We start from the raw sequence: 14,434 nt of genomic DNA, 5'->3' as shown, positions 1-14,434 counted from the left end.
CGATAATAGAGATCCTAGGAATCTGTGAATGTCAATATGAATTACAAATATGAAAATTATTTGTTGAATCAACAAAGTGGAAATAAAACTATTTTTTCTCAGCTGATTTGTTAATGACTAACAGTCAACATACCTATTAAGTGGTTTTGGTTGAAATAATTTAATTTGTTGTCAATACTAGTTCCCCTCTTTAAATTTAATGATACAGTTCCAATATCTAGATGAACAAATAAAGATAGGAGAAAGAATTCTATATTTTAGTCATTTCTGCTTATGGCCTCAATTTCAGATTCCAGAAATCCATAACTAAGTAGTTATAAAGCAATTACAGTTGTTAGAGTAGCCCAGGATGGCTGGACAAAGTTGAATATTTCATGACTAAAAACAACAACAGCCAGGCACGGTGGCTCACACCTATAATCATAGCACTTTGGGTGGCTGAGATGGGTGGCCGCCTTAAGCCTGGAGTTCGAGACCAGCCTGGCAGTAAACTGACACCTTGTCTCTACAAAAGATACAAAAATTAGTTGGTGTGGTGGTGTGTGCTTGTAGTCCCAGCTACTTTGGAGGCTGAGATGGGAGAATCACCTGAGCCCAGGAGGTTGAGGTTGCAGTGAGCTGAAATCATGCCACTGCATTCCGTCACTGCACTCCAGCAGCCTGGGTGACAGAGTGAGACCCTATCGCAAAACAAAACAAAACAAACAAATCAATTCTCACTAAAAATAAACATACCTAAGATATCATTGTATATTTTAAATTCTTTCTAATTAGAGCAAGGTTACTAAATATATTTTAAAGAGGCTTGTTATAAATGAAATACTTACAAGGTCATTGTACCGAATTCAAAATTTTTGTTATATGGAAGTTGTAGAACTTTGGGATTATGAAATACTAACACAAGTAAAAATATAAAGTCCGATCTTTGATAAGAAGATACTTTGTCTTAGTCAGTTTGGGCTGCTACAACAAAATACCATGGACGTGGTGGCTTCAACAACAGACATTTATTTTCTCACAGTTCTGGAGGCTGGGAAGTCTAAGATCAAGGTACTGGCCGATAGGGTTCTTGGTGAGGGCATTCTTCCTACCTGATAGACAGTTACCTTCTTGCTGTGTGCTCACATGGTCTTTCCTCAGTACCTGAGCATGGAGAGAGAGAAAGCTCCTGTGTTTCTTCATTTCCTTTGAAAGACATTAATCCCATCACGTAGCCCCCAACCTCATGATCTCATCTAAGCCTAAATACCTCCCAAAGGCCCCACCTCAAAATACCATCAAGATGGGGATTAGGACTTCAACATATGAATTTGGGAGGAACACAGTCAGTCCATAGACACTTCTAGGAAATCTTTTCCATGTAGTCCAGATTCATCTACTATGCAAACCACAATAGGCTACAGAAGTGACTTGACGGCAAGAAGAAAGATCCTTCTTTCAGACCTTAAACTCATCATTCACGGGCCCAGGAAGGAGCCCCCAGCATGGAGGATACCCATAGACTGAACAATAATATGAAGCTTGAGGCTCACAAATAAACCTCATTAAGAGAGAACTGGGAAAAATCAGAGTCAGAGAAAGAAGGAAAAAAGGTATGGTGGTGGGTAATGGGATTTGAGGTAGGAAAGGAAATGGGAAGGAGCAGAGCACTAGGAGGGAAGGGGAGGCGAAGGAGGAAGGTCAAAGGAAGAGAGAGGGAAGAAGATGACAAGAGCGAGCAGTTTCACTTTCTCAGCATTAAAATCCTGAAATGGACACTCTAAAAATAAAAACTACAGGGGGTGGGGATTTTACTTGTAAATAATTTAAAAATCACTGAGCTTCCTGCCATGATAGCGCAGGATATAGATTCCAACAACCTGAAGTGATTTTAAACACCCTTCTCTAGAGAACAAGTAAAAACATCCATCTCCCCCATAAAACAAAATTCCCTTTCTTGATGGAACTGAATGGGGTCAGTGGCATTTTTTTCTTGGAATCTTCACCAGCCCAAACTATAGACATAAGCCAACTTTCACAGAGGCTAGAGATTGTTAAGCTGTGGCTTGTCACCTATAACCCATTTTTATAAAATGTGAATGAAGGCTACTATATTGTTAGTGGCCACCTGTGGACATAAAGAATTTATAAGAGAAAGGTCAATAATGTCTTATCATGTAAGCACATCTGAAATACTGATATGATTTCAGCATTAAGTAAACACTAAAGCAAATTTGGTGACTAGTTGTATGTGTGATACACATATACATATGCATGTATGTATACCATTTAAAAAGAAACACCAAAAGAGTTTAAAATATACTGATTTTGTGACAGCTGAAGAGCTAATTGTTGCTTTCCACTATTAAAATGGGGTAAATGCCAATAGGAGAGGAATTGCTCAGCTTTAGGAAGGGGTAATTAGGTTTAATGGAACCAGTTGAGAAGAGGAACATTAAGCCTATTGGGAAAAATTTCCTCCCAATGAAAACTATTAGATAATGGAATCACTTCCCAAGAGAAATGCTTGAAATCCTATCACTGAGGATATTTAGGACTCAGCTGGACATTACAAGATATTCCATGTCTCAGGCTTTATGCCCTTTTATGTCCAAAATATTTTATTATTTTATTTGATGAAATATATTCCAATCCTTTCTTCAGGACTACATATATAAAGAGACTGTATATGTGTATAAATACGCATATATAGTATAAATTCATACATATATGTACTATATTTAGACTATATATGTATAGTCCAAATATACACATAAATATGCATATACATATACATACATACTAAATATACATATACATATGTACTATACATATATAGTCTAAATATAGTACATATGTGTATATGTGCATGTAGAGAGAGAGAGGTAGATAGGCAGGTAGGTAGATTAATTGATAAATAGATAGATAAATAGATATAAGGGAGAGAAACAGAAAAAGAACCTTAAGATTCGACGTTCTTTTCTGTTTGTTTTTAAACTTGCAGGTTACAAATGAAAACACTAAAAACTGATTGATGAACAATAAAGAAATATACCGAGATAACAAGCACCTCTATTTTTCTCATTATACTAATTTCACCCTCAAGAGTCAGAAGCAACCAGGTTTGCATTTATTTTCAGTTAGTACTGGTTGCTTCTGAGAATAAGCCCAACTATTAATCTGAAATTCCAATAAAAGCAACAAAAAAAAAAAACCTCAGATGACAAAAATTAAAAATGTTCAGACTCTTAGTGAGAATTTAAGGTTCAATGACTTATCTAACTTTTTCTTGTAAAAAGAACAATCACTTTCAGAAAACCTATGCCCGCATGGAATGACGCATCCACTTCCTCCTAAACATAGATCACATTATCAGTGTTGCCAAATATATCAACAACCGCCTGACTGTTGAACACCATGTTTATCTAATGGACCATAACAGACAGCGAGAACAAGCACAGTTGGAGACAGCAATCTCTAAAAGTATTTCCAAACCAGCACCATTCTTTATTTTTTTTCTTTCCTTTTTCAATTAAGGGAAAGGGAGTTATTAAGCAAGACATACAAAAGCACTGTTAGGATAGCTCCACTGAAACCATTTCTTTCTGCTAAAATGTAAAATAATTCTGGAGGGTCACATTTTTATGTATTCACATGAGAACTAGGACAGAGAAGAAGGAGGGCTGTGGAGTCAAGTTTACACTGGACACCCAATCAAATCTGTTGTGAATTGCACAGAGAAAATTCCTAAGGACTCCAGAGATAAATTCTCAACTTTTCCCCTCTGCAGAGTGAAACAGTTCAAAGCTGAGGATCAGGATGGGACTGAGAGGGATTTTATTTAAATACTTGTGAGAAAAATAACGCAATTATTCAAAATGTTTAACATGGTTTAATTTCAGGAATGAGACAAATTTGTTATAAAATGCTGAGAAAATACGAGTAAGTCAAAAGGAGAAAATAAACCACATATAATCCAGTAATGCAGAGATAAGTGCTATTAAAATTTTGGTTTATATTTTCCCAATCTGATATGTCCTGAAACAGGTATTTTAAAAACAAAATAGAATCTTTTTGTATATATAATTTTGTGTAGTAATATTTTTCAATACATACCATATTCTGCACATTTTTCATAACAATACTTTTCTATAACACCGTTTAAATTGCTATTTGATACTCTGTTACATCAAGGCGCTCTATTTATTTTTCCAGCCCCACACTGTTGTTACCAAACCTTTGCTATTATTAATAGTTCTGTGATATGTACTCTTACATTGTACTTTTATATGTGACCATAAATATTTCCTTAGAATAACTTACTTGAAGTGTGTCATAAAATATACAAAACTCCAAGACTTTGCAACAGAGTGAAAATGCCCTTTATAATGTTTGTAATAATTTTCCTTTCTGCCCACAACAATGTTTATTGTCGCTTTTACAGAGTACCTTTTGTGTATTTGTTTTTGTTTACTTGAACCTATCAATCTTGTTTTATGGTTGCTTTCATAAGTTAATATTAAGAAAATTGTCACTGTCTAAGATTAAATAAGTAATATATAAATAAGTAAGCTATATAAATCAAAAAATTTAAAAGATGAACATTTATTTTCTTCAAGTAGCTTTATACATCTTTTTAAAATATATAATATCTGCATCGTTATTTATTTATAATTTATGTTGATAAATAGTATAAAACAAAATAAGTTGTTACCGAACTTTCTCAATACATTTGTTAAATAAGCCATCTTGATTTGCTGATTTGATTTTATAGCACCGATTTGATGTTCTACCTCATGAAATTATTATATGCACACTATTCTTTATTTAGTTGAATCTGTAAAATTATTATGACCACTTCTTTCATGTGTCTCTAAAGAACCCAGGAGTCGCAATTATTGTACCTATGCAGGAAGCAGTTAAAATTGAGCAGCTTTTCATCATCTATGTCTATGTATTCTCAATTATAAAAAAAAACTTTAAATATTAATCTTTCCCCAAAAATCTTAATACATGAATAAGAAGAATGTAGAAATCAGTAAATCATATCAAAAGAGTTTATGCAGCAACCACACTAGGGTGAGGAACCAAATTGCAAGAGAAAAATGTCCTCTTATTTAAAGGACCAATAGGGTTTCCATTCTTCTCTTTTTGTTTCCTGTTCTTTCGTTACATTTCATTAAAAGCAGAGATTCTCAAAGAGGGGTCCCCAGACCAACAGCATGACATGGGAACTTGTTGGAAAAAAATCATCCCAGACCTACTGAATCAACAATGGGGCCCGGAAGCTATGCTTTCACAAGTTTTCTACGTGATATTGATGCACACAAAAGCTTGATTTAAAATAACTTTTTCAAGAAAGAATCTGAATAGAACCCACAGAAAATATTATGGTATCTGTGACATGATGGTACAACAAGCCTTTACTGAGAGATTTAATATAGACCTTTCTCCATTTGTCCTTTCCACATTTATTATGTATGCGTTCATTTATTAAACATTTTTTCTATACCTAGATAAAGGCTGGAAGCTGAGTATGGACACTGAATAAAACAGATCCCTCGCCCTCAAAATATTAGCAATTTATATATGGTTTTGTTCTACCTTGAAGGGAAAAGAAAACAAAAACCTATAACAGAAAAGAAAACTAGACTATTAGTTCTTTCATTTGTCAAGTTTTTTTTTAAATACACATGGCTAGTTAAAATAAAGCCAAGTATTCTGCTTCTTAGAATATAAGCTTTTTTGTTGAAAAAACTTGTGATAACATTCAAGATGAGAGCCTACAAAAATAGTACTAAAATAATCTTCAATTAAATTGCATATTATTGGGAGTGAGGTACGGAGTCATTATACTGAAACAATCAATCCAGAAAAAGCCCAAGGAAGGTGAAACTTTTGGAAAGAGTAGATAATTGACAATTTAAAGTTATAGTAATGACAGTGACAGATAACTGAGGCATCATTGAAAGGGATCTCTCTGTAAAGGAAGAAGGACCACATGATGTATAAAAGATTGAGAAACAGCAACAATTTAGATTTGGGGAGTAGATGTAAGAAATGGAAGGAGAGAGCAGGATGATTTTGAGTATTAGAAACTCAAGAAAAAGGCATAACCACAACCTTTTTTAAAGATGAGGACCAGGACTAACTAACTGACACGTTTGCTTTGTGCTAATTATGTTAAACCATTAGTCTCTCTCCTCTAAGCCTGTGCCTCTTTCCACAGTGAGCAAAGCAATCATTTGTCCTAACATCAAATCTCTTCCTCTTCAGGCTCAGCTCAGGACACACTTTCCCTGACAAACCCCTTCCCCATGCTGACTACACAATGCATTACCTGGTCTCTTATTCAAACAACTCTTATGATAATTACAGGAGACCCAATGCAATGTTAATAGCCCGATCCAGATTTATGAATGACATAGTGAGATAAATCACCTCAGCTTGCCCCAAAGGGTAGGCAGTAATCAGAATGATACAGAAAAAAAAAAAAAAAAAAAAAAAAAGGTCTCCAGAATGTTCAAGGGGATACTTGCAGCAGAGTATTTTCCACTCTTAGGAAAAAAAAAAAGCTCTCCACCGCTAATGTCTGATCACACTCCCATATCAGCCAGTATTTGTCCTCTTCACCTAGACAACTTCTTATTCTTCAGAAAGAAATTTAAGTGTCATTTCCTCCATGAAGCTCATTCTAATTTGCTTGGACTATTCAAATTTTCCTGTGAGAGGTTCTTATTACTTTTGGATCCCTCTTCACAAAACTGACCACAATTATAACTTCACATATATTTATGTGATTAAAGTTCACTTACTTCCCCTTTCCACATCTATTTTTTTTCTTTTTTGAATCAGAACCTAAGGTACTGTCTAACACATGGCAGCTGCTTACAAATTCTTTAAATACTTGTTGAATGAATAAATGACTATTCACATCCTTGAACAAGTAAAGCAACCTCCCATTCCTGACTTTTTAGGTCTCTTTTACTATTGTTTTCTCTGTCTAGAATATTCCTCTCTTGAAATCCATATCTTGTTCCCACAGTGCCATCAGCAGCATTTGTCAAATTATCAATAGAGGTCTTTCATCCTGGTTTTTTTTTTAATTTTAAGTTCTGGGGTGCATGTGCCAGATGTGCAAGTTTGTTACACAGGTAAATATGTGCCATGGTGGTTTGCTGCGCCTATCAACCCATCACCTAGGTATTAAGCTCAGTATGCATTAGCTACTTTTCCTGATGCTCTCCCCCGCCACCCTCTCCCGACAGGTCCCAGTGTGTGTTGTTCCCCTCCCTGTGTCCATGCATTCTCATTTTTCAGCTCCCTCTTATAAGTGAGAACATGCGGTACTTGGTTTTCTGTTCCTGTGTTAGTTTGCTGAGAAAACAGCTTTCAGCTCCATCCATGTCCCTGCAAAGGACATGATCTCATTCATTTTTATGGCTACATAGTATTCCATGGGTATATGTACCACATTTTCTTTAGCCAGTCTATCATTGATGTGCATCCTGTTATTTTCATACAAAAAGCCACTTTTCTTTCTCATAAGTTCTTACGTATTCCCATTTACTATTTGTTTTCTCCCCAACAGAATAAATTTCTATGAGAATAAATACTGACTCCTTCATTTACTACTGTATTTCCAGTATTGTACTGTGTTTGAAGGAGTGAAAAAGGAAATTTTTACCTCTCCTGTGTTAGAGTAACTGAAGGAGACCATCACGGGACTCAGGTGCTTCAGAATTTACCAAACTGATTATAGTAGCCACAAGATAAGGATACTATCTATTTTATGTGGCTCAGACTTGGAGTAACAGCAGGGAGAAGAATAGGGAGGTGCTGTTGTGTACAAACTTGAGGATGTGTTGTCTTTAGCCACTGTCACCAAAGCAGATGACATCTCAAGATTTTAGACACTGAATGGCATGAATGGACAAGGCAAAAAAAAAAAAAAAGGTTTTTCAAGCATAAGCTAATAACTTAATGCTAACATACATTTTTCTGTTAAATTAATATAAATATAACTCTAGGCCAAGAGCCCTCGCAAGATACAGGTGATAATGGAAAAAGAACATTGCCTGGTCCCACATAGGTGGTAAATGCAGACATACTCCACTCACCAAAGTGAGTTCGTTGTTAAGAGTTATAATCTCACCTCTTCATGACAGTTGCCAGGATCTTATGAATGTTGTGTGCATTGTGATGTTTATTTTATTTCTCATTGCCCTCCATAATGGACCTTGCTGTGTTCCCCCAAAATTCATATGTTGAAGTCCTAACTCCCAATACTTCAGAATATTACTGTATTTAGAATGACCTATTTAAGGACATAAAGGTTAAATGAAATTATTGGAGAGGGCCCCAGTCCAGTTTGGCTGGTTTCATAGCAAGAGGAGATTAGGACACAAACACACACAGAGGAAAGACCATGTGAACATACAGAAAGAAGACGGCCATTTGCAAGCCAAAAAAAGAGACCTCAGAAGAAATCAATCAGGCCGACACCTTGATCTCAGAATTCCAGGCTCCAAAACCATAAGAAAAAAATTCTGCTGTTTAAGTCACCCAGTCTATGGTATTTTGTTTTGGCAACCATAGCAAACTAATACACACTCTATTTTAAACAGTTTTAATTTATACTTACAAACTTAGTAAAATGCATAATGCCCGAAAAGCCTATCTGCTGATTTATTGAATGAGAAGGGAAAAAATAGTCAAAGTTAGAAAAGATATCAGCAAATATTAACCCCAAAGTGAAATAGACAAAGAGTTTAGAAAATATTTACTGGCGATATATTTTCCTGAGAAGAAACCCCTATCATTAGGACAATGGTTCTCCAAGGAAATATATAGACTGCACTTCACGTACAGTGATACCTGAGAGTACATAATTTATACATACTGATAAATGAGAAAATACAACTGGAAAGAGAGATAAAAGAAGTATGTCCCCAAAGAAGTGACAAGCAGTGGAGATTTGGGAAGATACAGGTGTCAAAAAATAGGTTACTTTTGGAGGAGTGGGAAGGAGCAGGAGAACATGAAAATGACAATGAAAAAAAGACCTATGGAAATGATAGAAAAATGAGTCTAAAATGTAAAGTAGAGGCAGAAGAGCAAAGAAAAAAGATGATTATTAACATCACTGACCCATGGGCAAGGGCCCTAAAACTTTTTAAGGGTCATTAGGAATATCTGAAGTTCGCACATAAAATGCATTCAACACAAACATGAAAAGAAAACTGGAAAACCAAATTTTAAGATACATAGGGTTTACAAATTATGTCCTCTAGTCAACTGTATTTTATAAGTATACAGCAGTTATGTATCAGTTTTATATTACGTGGGGAAAAAGAACATTTAATATGCTCGGTATGATTCATGTGGGCATTTAAGAGAGTCAAGGATCTTTGAAGTTTTTTTAAATTGCTCCAGAAAAAGGTGACAAAGCAATATAGAGGAGAAGGAGGATATGGTAAAGACAATATAACTTTATGTAAGGTATGGAATTGTGAGCTTTTTAGCAATTTTTATTGGTACCATCAGACAGTTGTTCCTAGAAGAAAACATTGAGAGAAGTAATAATCAGTGCTGAAAACTCAGACATCATGTTTTATCTTACTTTTTGGCATTATGGTTGCTAAATTATAATGCAAAAGCATATTCTTGCATTAGCAATCAATCCATTTTTTCAAAAAGCACATGGTTATGTCTAAATGATAGCAGGTAAACATTAATTTAACACACTCAGTGAAAGAAATATGCCATCAGAGGAAAAAGCATCATTCACCAATTGCTTGGCATTATGGAGAGAAGTTTTTTCTTACTTTTTCAAGAGATTGAATCACCATTTCCTTTAGAAATGATCTAATAAAACATATTTTGTTGCTGACATTGATATGAATCCATTGCTCAATAAAATATGGCCACTGTTGACCATTAAAAAACAGTGTTTCTGGGGAATGCAAATAAGCAGTTATGTTAGTATCTTCAGAGAAACTTCTATAACACTTCAAATAGAATAAAAGTCTATTGATTAACACTTAATTAAAAAGATAAAGCAACCCAGTGTGATTTCACACTTGAAAGAAGAATTATGACAACTTAATTTAATGCCAAAATATGGAGTTTTATTTTTAATGGAACAGTATGGGAATTTTAGGGAGGGTATAACAAATAATAAAAATCAGGATGTTTATCATATTGATAGGGCATAATAAATTTTTACAACATACTGTCAGCATGTGAAACCTGAAAATAAATTTGACTAGAAGATAAAAAAGCCTGAGTTTCAACTCTCAGAAGAGGGAAATCAATTGTTTAAGCCATAAAAATTAAAACCATATCTTAAATTTTCCACCATTAAAGATTCTAAGGCCTGGAAGTATACATTTTCTAATGTGTACAGGTACCTCTCTTATGTAGTCAGACTAAGTAAATCCAGTATCCTAAGTACTTCACACAATATGTGTAGATGGTGAATTTTGCAGTTATAGAGTTCAATTATTAAACAAACAACTGGTCTCCTTTCTTGAAACTAAAACTGTCATTCAGTATAAATCTATTACTATACTTTAAGCACAAGTATCATTGCATTCCATCAATATAAAAGAGATTAACCAGTATGCTCTGATTCACACATGAGCATTTCTGGGATCAGAGAATATGGGAAACAAACCTTCACTGTTAATGTGGGCAATATTGCTAAGAGGTAACAATCCCCACCATACTTAATTATACTTTGAGCTTTGCATTTTTAAGCAGTGAATTTTAAAATAATAAATATAACCAATGTACACGTGTCAAGCCGAAAACTCAGTTCTATTTCAGCAATTATACAAGTTGAAATTTATGCTTTTATATATCTATTTCTGGTATCATAGTGAGAGCACTGGGCTGGACATTCAAATGCAAAACTATTGTTCAAACCTGTTGATTTAGAAGCTCAAGAATTCAAACTAGTCACTTAACTTCTCAGAGCTGATTTCTTCATCTGTAAAACAGATATAATTGTACTTACTTACCATAACCTCAGAACAAGATAGGAGAAGCAGAATACAATAGCAAGTATCACAAGTAAAAACTTTGAATCAAATGTTAACTAGATGCTCCTAATGGACATATCACATTGGGTAAATGATTTCATCTCATTGGGACTTGTTTATGAAATAACAAGAACAGTAATAATAGCATCACACATGTGTATAGCATGAACTACATGCCAGGGAGTATTGCAGGTGTTTCAAATACATTAACCCATCAAATACCCAAAATGCATGTGAAAGCTATACTTCATTGCCTAGTAGATTTCAGTCTGTTGAACAAAAGTTGGATAAATAAAACTGAAATATGATTTGAAATACAAGATTTTGGCATTGTTTCTGTGTAAGATAAAATACCTAAGTGTCTTTATAAGGAAAGAAAAGGTAGAAAAAGAGTTAAATTTCTGTATAGGTGGAAAAATGGGAAAGGATACTTTACATTTCTAATTTTCATTAAAAAATAAATTAAGAGCAAAGTATATGAACAAGAAAATACAAAAATGGGCTACTGAGAAATATGTGGAACAGTCCAGCTGTTAGAATTTGCTATTAAACTTGACCTAAAGTAATAAAACAAAGCTTTACATATATGCTTACAGAAGCCTTCGAGTTAACGGGTTCCATTCTAACATTTGTATTTAGTGATGTCTGGTTGCTAATTAGTTAAAGACACTCTGGAAGTGGGCAGTTCACTGCAGGGTAAATTGTATACTAATAACCTAGGGAGAACCATGATCCATTTTCAGGATTTAACATCAAGAGTGGCAAGAAGGAATAATTATACTGAAATAAACACACACACATAAATGCACAGAGATAATTTTAAAACATTTAATGGTAGTGAAAAGTAAATTATTTAACTCCAACCAGGGATAAGAGCCTTTTGGTAGCTATCACTTACTGCAGTAAATCTGCTGAAGTTTGCATTTCCTGGCTGCTGGCTCTGTTTATTTAAAGTCATTCTGAATGCTCTGCTAGAAAGGATTTCAGCGGTGCTGCCAAATTTTCACTAGATTAAAAATGTGCTCTGCTGATAATATTTTTATAAACACTGCACACTGAACAAGAGCAATGTTCTTTAGATATCAATTTGCTGCTCTTCTACAGCCAGTCTTTCTGCTAGGTCTTGTCAATTGACAGATTCTGTTCAATATGGTTATTTCTGCTGAAATGTACTAGAGAACTTACATCAAAGTCCCCTTATGGGTTAAAATGTTGAATTTGGTGTCTCTCTTCAACTAGTACAGCCACATAGACAATTCATCAGTGTGAATGCTGGAATGTCTAAATATTTGTTAGAAAAAAAAAATGTCTATAAAGCCAAGGCCTTCAACTTCAAGAAAGGCAACAAATGATTTGATGTCAAATGTGACTTGTAGGAAAGCACTCAGTTTAAAAATATCTTCTCTTGACCCTAATGCTTAGGTAGAAATTGCTTTCACTATCATTAAAGTAGTCATAGTGAAGGAATTCTTAGGCTTTCCATTATTTCCTTAGATTTATCCCGGGACACAAAAGCCACAAGTGTTTCATTAAAACAAACTTAACTCACAATACGTTTCATGAGTGGTGGAGAGGAGTCTAATCTGAAAACCAAGAAGTCAGCAAAAGTTAATGGCTGGAGCAAAGGGGAACTCAAATTATTAGAAAAGAAAAGCTTTGACTAAGGAGTAGCAAAAGTTGAGGATAGAAATAGCGGCTATACAATAAGAGATCAAAATACATTTCTATAGGGTTAAAGGCAAGAGAAAATCAAGTAAAAAGGCCAAGTACAAGAAGAAAAAAAGGAAGAATATCCCAGAAGAAAAGTATCAAAATAGGTAAATGTGGAAATATTGCTGAGTCCTCCCTCATTGGCGGACCTTTTCCTATGGGTTATCTAAAATTACTTTCAAACTAAAGTTCCTGGACCTCAGAAGATGTCTGAAGCTTTGGCATCAATATAGGTCAAGTTGCCTGGATCACAGACTTTGCTGGGAGATAAAAGTGAAGTATTTTAATATTATTTAAATTGTTTATTTGATTTTTAAAAATACTTATATGGCAGACAGTAATCTTACAAGATGTTTTTAAACTAAAATAAATTTTAGACTAGCTCAGGTTCACTTTCTGCTTTTGCCCCAGTCTATTTTCTACCCCTCCAGTTAGAGACACTTTGAATAGAACAGAAGGTTAATTATTTCAGCCACTGAAAAGGGAATGAGGTTTAGAGCAAGTTCAAGAAGGGCTTCTTAATTCTTCCCTGGTACTTAGACTTCACTCTGATAGCTGTTACTGGCTTTTTAATGGGACTTCATTAGGGAAGACTAGTATAGCCTTTTGACTTTCAACAAAGATAACTGAAAAACACAGTCATGTCTCAATGTATTTCATATATATATATACATATACACAGAGAGAGAGAGTAATATATTTTTAAAACAGACAAATTAATTCAATTTTTCTAAACATGAAACAAGATACAACAGAGAACAAGTGCTAAAAATCAATTCAGGGTGGCAGCATTTTAAGTGATATTTTTCTTCTAGATTTAGTTAGTAAGTTATAAAAAGTTATCCCCATTGACCCTAAGAAGATTGAATATGGGACGTTGATGAGCAGACATGACCTAATTCCAATCCAATCTTACTTCTTCTTGTGAAGGTTAAGCACCATCCTTAGAAAAGAATTTCAACTGTATCAACAATTGGGGTTCGGGCTTGTTTTGTTTATTTGACTACAAGGAACCTAACAGAAGCCAAATGCCTAATGTGGAAGATGAGGAAAAAGGGAAGGGAGTTTCTATGAGGCTCCAGGGAGCAAGTTCATGAAAAATAAAGAGGTCTAGCACATTGAGTCAGATTCTGGAATGGGGTTTGAAGATGGCAAGGCAGAGCACAAATAGCTGCCCACCCTGAATTATATAAGGCCCTGTGGAGTGTAAAACTGAGTATGAGTAAAGTTTAACAAAAGTAATAACACTTTGAGGCCCAAGCTGCATTGCAGTGGAGACCCTTTTGAAAGAGCCTACCATAGCAGAGACAGAGCCAATGCCCCCACCTGTTTACAGAGGGACAGTAAAGTGTTACCAAGCAATCAATGGGCTTGTTGCCCAATGTGCATAGAGACCAATGCCATGGCACCAGCTATCGAGAAAAGAAAAGCTTTACTATGAGTCAACTGGCAAGAAGACAGGAGAAAATGCTCAAATGCTTCTCCCTGAGCTGGGGTTTGAAAAGAATTTATAAGCATAAGGTAATGAAGTGCGATCTGATTGGATCTTACAATGAGGTGATGCTAGGAGGCATGATCTGACTGGATCCTGCCATGGAGTCATTTCACAACTCAGTCTGATTGGATGCTGTATCTTGCCATGGGGTGGCAGAATGGGGCTTCTTAATTCAGTCTCCCCTCCTTGGTCTGAGCACTTACGT

The sequence above is a fragment of the Pongo pygmaeus genome, chromosome 5 (genome assembly GCF_028885625.2).
Source record: "Pongo pygmaeus isolate AG05252 chromosome 5, NHGRI_mPonPyg2-v2.0_pri, whole genome shotgun sequence".
Taxonomy (NCBI): domain Eukaryota; kingdom Metazoa; phylum Chordata; class Mammalia; order Primates; family Hominidae; genus Pongo; species Pongo pygmaeus.
This window is presented reverse-complemented; position numbering follows the sequence as displayed.